The sequence below is a fragment of the Trachypithecus francoisi genome, unplaced genomic scaffold (assembly GCF_009764315.1).
Source record: "Trachypithecus francoisi isolate TF-2019V2 unplaced genomic scaffold, Tfra_2.0 Contig00846, whole genome shotgun sequence".
In the NCBI taxonomy this organism is placed as follows: domain Eukaryota; kingdom Metazoa; phylum Chordata; class Mammalia; order Primates; family Cercopithecidae; genus Trachypithecus; species Trachypithecus francoisi.
In genome coordinates, this window is record NW_022680941.1 from 1,600 (window position 1) to 13,116 (window position 11,517).

Genomic DNA, 11,517 nt, shown 5'->3' on the forward strand with positions numbered 1-11,517 from the left:
AAATTCCCCATATGGGTGTTTCTTCCAGGAGAGGAATCACTCTAATGACTTCTTAGAAAACGTACATAATCAGGGCAGGCCATCAAAAGACTCCAAAACACAAAGTTTAGCTCCATTTCTGATGGACCTGTCTCCACTGCTATCAGTGTCACCAACAGCCTCACATCAAGTCAGAGGAACGGTTTTTTCATTTAAGAAGGATCTTCATGGCTGGGTGCGGTGGCTCATGCCTGTAATCCTATCACTTTGGGAGGCCAAGGTGGGTGGATCACGAGGTCAGGAGTTTGTGACCAGTCTGGTCAACATACTGAAACCCCGTCTGTACTAAAAATACAAAAATTAGCCGGGCTTGGTGGCACGTGCCTGTAGTCCCAGCTACTCAGGAGGCTGAGGCAGGAGAACTGCTTGAACCTGGGAGGTGGAAGTTGTGGTGAGCCAAGGTCGCACCACTGCACTCCAGCCTGGGCAACAGAATGAGACTCCATCTCAAAAAAAAAAAAAAAAATGGTATCTGTTAACCAGGGGAAATGAAAAGCACCTCCCAGGCTGCTGTAGTAAGTGGATCGGTAACTGTGGTGAGAGATTCCAACCCCCGAGACCTGTGACTATGTCACGCAGCAAAAGGGCTTTGCCACAGGCCTTAGGAGAAGTATCCTGGGCTATCCAGGGAGGTCCAATCTAATCCCATGAGCCTCTAAAAGCATAGAACTGTCCAGGTGAGGTGGCTCACGCCTGTAATCTCCGCACTTTGAGAGGCTAAGGCAGGCGGATCACGAGATCAAGAGATGGTGACTACCCTGGTTAAAATGGTGAAACCCCATCTCTACTAAAAATACAAAAATTAGTCGGGCATCATGGCGGGCACCTGTAGTCTCAGCTACTCAGGAGGCTGAAGCAGGAGAATCACTTGAACCCGGGAAGTAGAGGTTGCAGCGAGCTGAGATCACGTCACTGCACTCCAGCCTGGCCAACAGTGTGAGACTCCATCTCAAAAAAAATTTTAAAATAGGGCATAGAACCTTCTCCGAGTGGAAGAAGAGAAATGCACACAGGGGAACTGGAGAGTCTGACCAGGTCCCTGGCCCAGCTAGTCCTGAGCTGATGGGACCACGTGCAAAGACCAGATAGAAGCCTCAGGAGCTGAGGGCAGCCCCCAAGAGATGGCCAGCAAGGGAACAGACACCTCAGTCCTGCAACCACAAAGAACTATATTTGGCCAAAAGTGCTTGGAAACAATTCTCCAATGAGGAATGCAGCCCAGACTACATGGTGATTTTTGCCCAGTGACACCCTCATCAGACTTCTGCCCTACAGAACTGTGAGATGATACAATTTCAATTGTTTTAAGCCACGAAATATGTGGAAATGTGGTAAAGCAGCAACAGAAATGAATACAGTGATTTACGTGGAAACCCCTAGAAGACTGTCTGGCACGGTGTTGTCACCTGACAAGCGTTTCCTGATTTCCTTACATCGCAAGGCAGGGCTGGCCACATTCCATCCAAAAGAGATGATAGACTTGCTCTGAAAAAACAGATTCAGTGAATTACAAATGGCCCAGAACATCTACAAATTTCAGGTTTCAGGTAAGTGATTGACTTTTCTTTCACTTAGAAACCTCCCAATGCTCATCTTACTGATAAACTCTAAGGACCAGGCAGGAGACTAAACACCAGACAAACCCAGCCCCAGATGCCCCGAGGGAGCCCATCCCAGCACTCACTCCGCTGCACTGAAATGATGTCCAGGTCAGTTTATCCCACTAGACCAAGAACTCCAGCTCTCCATGTGTGAGTCACCAGGGCTGCCTCTGCATCTCTGCTTCTACGACGGTGCTTCTGCACTTCACAGGAAATCTGTATCAATGTTTGTCAACAGTATATATGACAGTAAAACTTAATATCTGCACAGAAAATATAAGTTCTCTGAGGACCAGGGCCGGGTTTATTAGCCTTTGTACTCCCACTGCCACTGTCTGGGACATCAGAGGCACTCGGTAGAAGTTGGTGAAGAGAAAGAAAAAGCAGAGGAGAGACAGAAAAGCAGGACCAACACTGCAGACACAGATTCTGAGGTGGGTGGAGGAGAGGCAGGGCAGAGAAACTTCCTGGATGCTGGAATGGGGTTCACTGTGATACCTGCTGCTGGATTTCAAATGTCACAGGTGATGCTTTGCTGACCTTGACCTCTGACTGCCCTTTAACTGTCCTTTAGCTTTCCCAACCTCAAGACAGGGCATTTAGAAACTGCAATGTCAGGGCCGGGCGCGGTGGCTCAAGCCTGTAATCCCAGCACTTTGGGAGGCCGAGACGGGCGGATCATGAGGTCAGGAGATCGAGACCATCCTGGCTAACACGGTGAAACCCCGTCTCTACTAAAAATACAAAAAACTAGCCGGGCGAGGTGGCGGCGCCTGTAGTCCCAGCTACTCAGGAGGCTGAGGCAGGAGCATGGCGTGAACCCGGGAGGTGGAGCTTGCAGTGAGCTGAGATCTGGCCACTGCACTCCAGCCTGGGTGACAGAGCGAGACTCCGTCTCAAAAAAAAAAAAAAAAAAGAAAGAAACTGCAATGTGAAGAAATTACGCTTCATTAAAGCATGGGAATGTTATTTACATGGACGCTCATTACTTCATTTTTTTACATGGGAATGCAAATAATTGAAGAGATTGTTAAAGACTAAATCATGCACATTCTATAACTTTGTAAAATATTAATGATAACTGAAACACAAATTTTGATGGTCCCCAAAAATGCTAAAATATAAAACAATACTGGCCAATTAAAGATAGAAAACAATCCTAATGAAGCTCCCCAACAGACACATTAAAACTTCTCTGTACATTAAACATTTGGGATTTCAAAGGAAAACCCAGATTCATTCCATTCTTAATACGGCGTTTAAAAAAAAAAAATCTAGGCCAGGCGCGGTGGCTCAAGCCTGTAATCCCAGCACTTTGGGAGGCCAAGACGGGTGGATCACGAGGTCAGGAGATCGAGACCATCCTGGTCTACACAGTGAAACCCCGTCTCTACTAAAAAATACAAAAAACTAGCCAGGCGAGATGGCGGGCGCCTGTAGTCCCAGCTACTCGGGAGGCTGAGGCAGGAGAATGCCATAAACCCGGGAGGCAGAGCTTGCAGTGAGCCGAGATCGCGCCACTGCACTCCAGCCTGGGCGGCAGAGCGAGACTCCGTCTCAAAAAAAAAAAAAAAAAAAAAAAAATCTTAGGTAATACAATATTTCATTTAAAATTTACAAAATTCTGGCCGGGCGCGGTGGCTCAAGCCTGTAATCCCAGCACTTTGGGAGGCCGAGACGGGCGGATCACGAGGTCAGGAGATTGAGACCATCCTGGCTAACACGGTGAAACCCCGTCTCTACTAAAAATACAAAAAAACTAGCCGGGCGAGGCGGTGGGCGCCTGTAGTCCCAGCTACTCGGGAGGCTGAGGCAGGAGAATGGCGTAAACCCAGGAGGCAGAGCTTGCAGTGAGCTGGGATCCGGCCACTGCACTCCAGTCCTGGCGACAGAGCGAGACTCCGCCTCAAAAAAAAAAAAAAAAAGTTAAAATTTACAAAATTCCATTTAATTCATGATTTCATTTCATCCTCAAAACAATCTCCTGAGTTAGGCAGAACAGGTATTACCAACAACTAACTCCATTTTACAGGTGAGGTACTTGGACTTAACAAAAGCTTAATAGGGCCACATATCGAAACCAAATCCTCTGCTCAAAAGAACTAGAATAAGTTATCTTTTACATATTATTCATACTTATATCCTGTCAACATGCAAAAATGTTTTGAGGTAGCCTGCAATAATAGACATCTATCCAATAAAAACATTAAAATGAAAAACAGGTGGGAAAAAAAAACAGCAGGTGACATGGGAGACAGACAAAGGTAGATACCAAAGACTGAGACTTAGAATCTAAGAAAAAGTCATCTCTGACCTTCCAGTTCCAGGGAGATAATACTGAAGGAAACAAGATGGTTTATAGACTCATACACTGACAAAAGAGAGGTTGCATCAGTTCTTTTTTTTTGAGAAGGAGTCTCGCTCTGTCACCCAGGCTGGAGTGCAGTGGCCGGATCTCAGCTCACTGCAAGCTCCGCCTCCCGGGTTCACGCCATTCTCCTGCCTCAGCCTCCCGAGTAGCTGGGACTACAGGCGCCGCCACGTCGCCCGGCTAGTTTTTTGTATTTTTTTAGTAGAGACGGGGTTTCACCGTGTTAGCCAGGATGGTCTCGATCTCCTGACCTCGTGATCCGCCCATCTCGGCCTCCCAAAGTGCTAGGATTACAGGCTTGAGCCACCGCGCCCGGCCGCATCAGTTCTTAACTATGAAACACTCCTGGCAGCCACAGCAAATCTCTAGGACAACATAGCAATGGCATCAAAGCAAGAGTATATTTCAGTGATAGAGTGAATTAAGTTCCCTGTTTGGGACCCAGGCCAGGGCTAGAGAAAAGAACTCTGAAATGTAGAGCTCAAAAATATATCCTCTGTCGGCCGGGCACAGTGGCTCACACCTGTAATCCCAGCACTCTGGAAGGCTGAGGTGAGCAGATCACGAAGTCAGGAGATGGAGACCATCCTGGCTAGCACAGTGAAATCCTGTTTCTACTAAAAATACAAAAAATTAGCCGGGCGTGGTGGCAGGTGCCTATAGTCCCAGCTGCTTGGAAGGCTGAGGTAGGAGAATGGAGTGAACCCAGGAGGCAGAGCTTGCAGTGAGCGGAGATCCTGCCACTGCGCTCCAGCCTGGTCAACAGAGCAAAACTCCGACTCCAAAAAAAAAAAAAGAAATATATATACACACACACACACACATATATATATACACACACACACATATATATATCCTGTGTCTTCTCCATACCCAAGTGTCCCCTTCTGTGAGAGACTTCCTTATACCATTGCGGGGAAGAGAACTTTTCTCTGCTATATTTGCTTGAAAGAATTAAAGGTGTAGGGTAAAAATTCTTGGAAATTATGTCGTTTAGAATCCTCAAAAGTGAGAAAAATGAAGCCCAGAAGAGAAGACCTTCCAGGAAAATTCCAGAGCCGGAGGTAGACCCAGTACATTGTTTCTGGTTTTGTTTTGAGAGGAAGTCTCACTCTATGGCCCAGGCTGGAGTGCAGTGGAGCCATTTCACTCACTGCAACCGCCGCCTCCTGGGTTCAAGCTATTCTCCTGCCTCAGTCTCCTGAGTAGCTGCGACTACAGGAGCCCACCACCACGCCCAACTAATTTTTCTATTTTTAGTAGAGACAGGGTTTCACCATGTTGGCCAGGTTGGTCTCGAACTCCTGACCTCAAGTGATCCGCCTGCCTAGACATCCCAAAGTCCTCCGATTACAGGCGTGAGCCACCGCACCCAGCCTACCTGGTAAGTTTTAATCAAGTACTCTGAACTATGCAACAAACACTAGGAAGTAATAGAAAAAAAATTAATCTAAAAACCCTCTGGAGAGTCGAAGAATTGCAGATTTTAAATAGCATGAATACTTGGATTCATGGTATTGAAAAAGGACCTCGCACTTACCCACATGTACAAACTGCCTGCCCACCTCTATCAGAGCATTTTTCAAGCTGTGCTACAGTTAACTATGTACTGCCCAAAGCCAATCTATCCCTGCAGATCATAAGCTCTTAAAGACCAGGACTTCAGGAGAACAAGCAAAACTTGAGAGAGAAGGGAGTCACCAAAACAGAGTTCATAGCAATGGGTCGGCAGGAGCTGATGACTGGAGGTGTGCTGTAGCCTTGGGGTCTGTGACAGCGGAGGGCAGAGAAGGCATAAGGGCCTTCATGACATGCTGCAAGGCTAGGAGCCAAGGCTGCGGTGATTAGTTCAGTTTTGTCTCGTATGCCTGTTACTTATACACCATCTCTTGTTCAGAAAGAAGTTCAGGTTGAGTATTTGGACTCCTTGAGCCTTCTGCTGTTTGTCTCCGGGACGTTTAACACTCTTAAAAGGGGAAAACTGTACAGTTCGATTACGCTTCCTGGGACATTACAGGTTTTTCAAAAGTTTGATGAAAGCATTCACTAAGGAGTGATTCCACTTTCTCTGGTGGCTGAGAAATACGCGTCTTAGGGGCAGCATCAGGTCTCCCCATCAAGCTGAGGTCGGAGTCTCCCCACCTATGGACCTCACCCTGGCCCCCCACTCATAAATCTGACCTCTAACTGTAACTGCCTTGGCCTCATTCCGTGGGTGTGGATGCTCCTGCGTGAAACGCATTTTCAGCCCGCCAAATTCTTGGGAGAGTTTCTTCCACTCTCCAGGCGCTAAGAGCTACAAAGTTCAATCTGGCTTTCCAGATTTTTTTTTTTCTTCCCATTACTAACGGAAGAAATCAAGAAGCGCCAGGCAGAAGGGCCCTGCTCCCACCAATCAGAGCCCAGCCGAAGGCTAGGGCAGGAAGTGCGGCGGTGGGACGTGCGGTGACAACCCCTCGCCCCCCGGGACCCGCCGGCCTGGGCAGAGGTCGGTGAGGCCGCTGCGCGACAGCTCCGGGCCGCGCCTTTCGCTTTCTCCCGCCGAGCAAGTGAGAGGATAAATCACGGGGCGGGGGCAGTGCGCCCCCAGCAACCGCGCACCCCCAGCACAGACTCCCACTACACGCGCGTCTCAGGCGGGGTCGACCCAGAGGAGTCACCGGGCGGCGCACAGCCCCACTAGCAGGGCAGCCAGGACCCACGCGCGCGGGTCCACGCAGCCACCTAGATAAGTGACAAAACAGTCAGGAAGCCATCATGCGGGGCCAGGAAAGAGCCCCCACCCAGAGTCACGGACTCCCTCCTCTGAGGGTCCGCGCAGTCCCCTCGGTGAGTCTGGCGAAGCAGCCTCACTGCGAGGGAGGGCGGGGAGGGCGTTGGAGTCTCCACACGCGATGACCCGGACCCCGTTCCATGAGTGGGTCCATGCAGGGCCCACTCTGCCGCACGCCGGGACCAGCCAGGCCGCGGAGGACCGGGCAGAAGCCAGCGCCCGGGTCCATGCAGTCCCCTCCGCGGCAGACGCGGGAAGCCGGGGAGCAGTGGGGGCCGGCCCACACCCGCAGGGCGCAGGGACCCCCGCGCTGGCCCACGCGGTATCGCAGCAGACGCGAAGCCCCCGGTGCCACCCGAGGCGGAGACAAAGCCCAGGCGCACGGACCCGGGATCCTGACCCTGGACCCTGCGGAGCCCAGCTCGGAGCCGCCACGCCCGGCGTAGAGACCCCCGCCCGGTCCGGAGACCCCGTCGCCCGTCGCCCAGTCTCACCTCGGGCCGCCGCCTCCCAGCGCTAGCTCCTCGCCGCGGCGCCTGGGCCGACTAGAGCGCAGCTGAGCAGCCGACAGAGACGCGGCAGCCTCAACAAGGGAGCCCCTGGGCGAGGCCGCCGCCGCCGCCACTTCAGCCCGTGTTCCCCGCTCAGGATCCGGATCGGATCAAGGAGCTGCAGCTGGCGCTGGGCTGAGGCCGAGACACACACCACGCAGGTGTACAGGGCCCCGCCCGCCGCCCGCCGCCCGCCGCCCCGCCCCCAGCGGAGCCAGGCGTCCAGGGCCCGCCCCCCGGCCAATGGGGAGCGAGCTGTGCAGAGAGGGCGGGGCCTTAGGTAACATAGGGAGGTTGGGTGGGGCGGCGCTGGTACTGGGCACGCGGGGTCTCGCGAGAGGACTGGAGCCAAGAGCTGGCCGGATCTCGGCCTCCTAGAAGACCCAGCTCAACGTCCACCTGGAGTCTGCTCTACAGGACACGCTCATCTCAAGCCCAGAACTCAGGCTTTTAGGCCAGAGAGCGAGAGACAGGCTTGGTTTACAAAAAGTGAAACTGAGGTCCAAGGAATAGGATTGCCTGCTGCCGGAAGTCACGTAGTCGCATTCACTGGTTCACCTTGTCATTCAGCAAACATTTGGAAGCACGTATGGTGGGCGTTAGGAGTGAAGTAGGGCCAGGCGCGGTGGCTCGCGCCTGTAATCCCAGCACTTTGTGGGGCCAAGGCAGGTGGATCACTTGAGGCCAGGAGTTGGAAACCAGCCTGGCCAACAAGATGAAACCCCATCTCTGCTAAAAATACAAAAACTTAGCCGATCGTGGTCGCGCATACCTGTGGTCCCAGCTACTGGGAAGGCTGAGGCAGGAGAATCGTTTGAACCCGGGAGGAGGAGGTTACAGTGAGCTGAGATGGTGCCATTGCATGCGCTCCAGCCTGGGTGACAGAGTGAGACTCTGTCTCCAAAAAAAAAAATAATAGATGGGAAGTAGAAGCGAACTTAGGCCTTCCCTGAAGGAGCTCGGCCAAGGAGTACCTGAAATGTCTCTGCATCTCTTTAAGGTCTGATAAAGGAACCAGGAGCGAGAACTAATCACTTCCCTTTCCTGCCTCAGAGCTTTCATGTGTTTGCTGTTCCTCGCCTGAAATGCCAAGTACCAATCGTATTCATTTATTTATAGAAATGAGGTCTAACTATATCGCCCAGGCTGATCTCAAACTCCTGGCCTCAAGCTATCCTCTCGTCTCAGCCTCCCAAAGTGTTGGGATTACAGGCATGAGCCACTGTCCCCAGCCTGATCGTCTTTAAAACCTCTTTCCTCATCTTCTTTGAGCTTCCTGCATCCTATGACTCCACACCCTTGGTTTTCCTGTACCTCCATAGCTGCTCCTCTGTGGGTACCCGGGACCCACCCCCTTCTCTGCCCAACTTGTCTATGTCTGGGCTCAGGCCAAATGCCCTTCCATTTGCAGTGGGCACTGCAACAGGAAATCTCATGCCCTTCCGGGCTTCACAAACTATCCACATGCTCTGCTGCCTGCCAGAGACATCCATCCCAGTCAGATGCCCAGCCCTCACCTTTCCCAAAGCCCCAGTTGGACACAGGGAAGCATCTCAATTTTCCGTGGCCAAAACAGTGCTTTATTAGTGCCCTAACTTGCTCATCCATATTCTTGTGATTCTCTGTAAACAGCTCCTCCATCCACCCAACTGCAGAGGTGAAAATCTCAAATCCTCCTCCAGTCCTTCCTCCCCGAACCTCTCATGCAGCCCTCTGCCTTCCTAGGACGCTGAGCACCCCTCACTCCCAGCGCTAGCTGGGGTGCTGTCTGAGTGGCTGCCACCCACTTGGCATGAAGTGTGACCTCTCGCCCGGTGTGGTGGCTTATGCCTGTAGTCACAGCACTTTGGGAGGCTGAGGCGGGTAGATCACTTGAGCCCAGGAGACTGGGTCCAGCCAGGACAATATGGTGAAACTAAAATACGACAATTAGTCAGGCATGGCAATACATGCCTATCATTCCAGCTACCCTACCCAGGAGGCTGAGGCAGGAAAATTGCTTGAACTTGGGAGGCAGAGGTTGCAGTGAGCCAAGGTCACAACACTGAACTCCAGCCTGGGCAACAGAGCGAGACTCTGTCACAAATTTGAAAAAAAACATAAGAAGAAGAGGGAGGAGGAGGAGGAGGAGGAGGAGAAGGAGTAGTGTGACCTCTCTAAGGCAAGGCAGTGTCCCACTCTGATTCACTTCCATGTGTAGAACAGGACCTCCACCCTGAAGGCACTCACTCAGGGAGGCTGCTGGGATGGGTGGATGCACAGTTAAGGTCTTCATGGTGGCTGGGGCTGACCCCATCCCCATTGCTCTTTCCACACACACCTGCACACTCATCACTCCCACGCTCACACCCACCACTGAAAGCCTGGCTGCTAATTTGGTTTGCCTAACAAGGTCCCCAGATGAACAACACATGCTTCCCTACCTCTCCCCTGCTAGGGCCCCACCGTGTTCTGGGATGTACTCAGGGATCAGGAGAACAAAACCTCAAGGAGTGAAAGGACATTCCAGGGTGCAGGCCTCTGCATCCTCCTCCTTGCCCTAACCCCTGCCCGACACACCCTCACCCCTGTACCTGGCCAGCTCCTACCAACCCTTAAAGTTTCACCAAGTTCAGTGGTGGCAGCCACACCCTAAAGTGACTGACCCCCCCAATGACCTATGCCCTTACATGGTCTTCCTGACCTTGGGTACAAAAAAAACCGGTGACTGGCTTCTAAACAACAGAGCCTGGCAAAGTAAAGGGATATCACCGTCACAGTTCATCACCTTCGCACACTAGAGAGAAAGGTTTCACCTGCATAGGCTGCAGGAGGGAGCTGCTGGGCTGAGGTCACCCCCCAGGATCCGGGCCCAAGCAGGCACCACACCACGCCCCCCGGTGGCTGAGGGCCCCTGATCGCCGGGGGGTGACCCACCTCCCGCAATCCGGGCCCCCAGCAGCCGCCACGCCCCGGCCCCGGCGGCGGTGTTGCTCCTGGCAGTGTTGCTGGGGCTATTCCCGTGGCTTAGTCTTAGGGAAGCACACGCCTTTGAATACTGCTGAAGCTGTGACTACCCAAAGCGCACCGGAGTACTTTTGCCATATGCGGTGTTAGTCACTGATACACGTCTCAGTCAGACCTGATGGATTCTTGACCCCTTCCTTTTTTAATTTTTTAATTTTAATTTAAAGTTTTGTTTTTTAAGAGCACAACCTCTCAGGTGGCCATCGTGAATCTCTGCTGTCTTCAGTTGGTTGAAGCCTATTTGCTGTCAAATATATTCAAACATATTGATCAAACATATTCGAAGCCTGATGATGCTTCCCTCGGTTGTTCTTCTGCTGTGTGACCTCCGCGCCCGCAGGGTTCAAGACTGTCAGAGCTGGGAGCCACCTTCACAACTACCAGGGTTTCCGGAACCTCCTTTTTCTAGCCCTGGGGATGGAAGAGATGTCATCGGGGCGGAGGCTTATTAGGTTTACATGCCATTGATAACGAATGAGGAGGTTTTCTTTTATATAAGGGGAGCTTCTTATAATGTGCTTTAGTAGGGTAAAGAAGCTTTTGAGGTTTGCTTTCTCTAGAAGGATAATTTGTGATCCTGCCCTTGCTTTCAACAAAAATATAATTTGCATACCAGTGCATGTTGTATTACTGAGCACTGGCTGACAAACTGTTCTTAAGTCGTCATTCACTCAGCCACTGTTTCTTGAATGGCATATGTGCCAGCTGTAGTAGGAACTTGCTAAAGCTCTAGGACTAACCCTTATGAAACAGGGGTCCTGGGGGAAGCAAATGCATATAAATATAAACGTTTGTGGGGATATCAGAGGGGGTGACTATAGGTGCAAAACTTTATTAATTCATTGTCGTATCTAGGAGGTTTTGTGTCTTAGCAGCGTGTTCCATAGTCACACATTCCTGCATCAAAATATTCATCATATTATTTTGAAATTCTCTGCTTAGGTATGTATTTTCCCCACTAAGTTTAGAACTGGTTAAGGACAGGCTATGGGGTATGTAATATATGTACACACACACATATATACATATATATTACCATTGTAATATACAATATATACTTATATATATACACACATATATATTTCTCCCTCTCTATATATACACACAACACACACACACTATATATACACACACACACATATATATGAAATACATACACACACACACACACACACA

The 11,517-nt window shown here is 51.0% G+C and overlaps 1 long non-coding RNA gene across 1 annotated transcript; it reads right to left on the reverse strand.

The window, feature by feature from the left end:
- Positions 1-1,078: 1,078 nt before the first annotated feature.
- On the reverse strand, positions 1,079-8,065 carry LOC117089479. The gene is made up of 3 exons (XR_004439628.1): positions 7,279-8,065; positions 1,724-1,838; positions 1,079-1,524 (listed from the first exon to the last, which is right to left on the reverse strand). It is a non-coding gene; the product is annotated as an uncharacterized LOC117089479 (long non-coding RNA).
- Between the last annotated feature and the right edge of the window lie 3,452 nt (positions 8,066-11,517).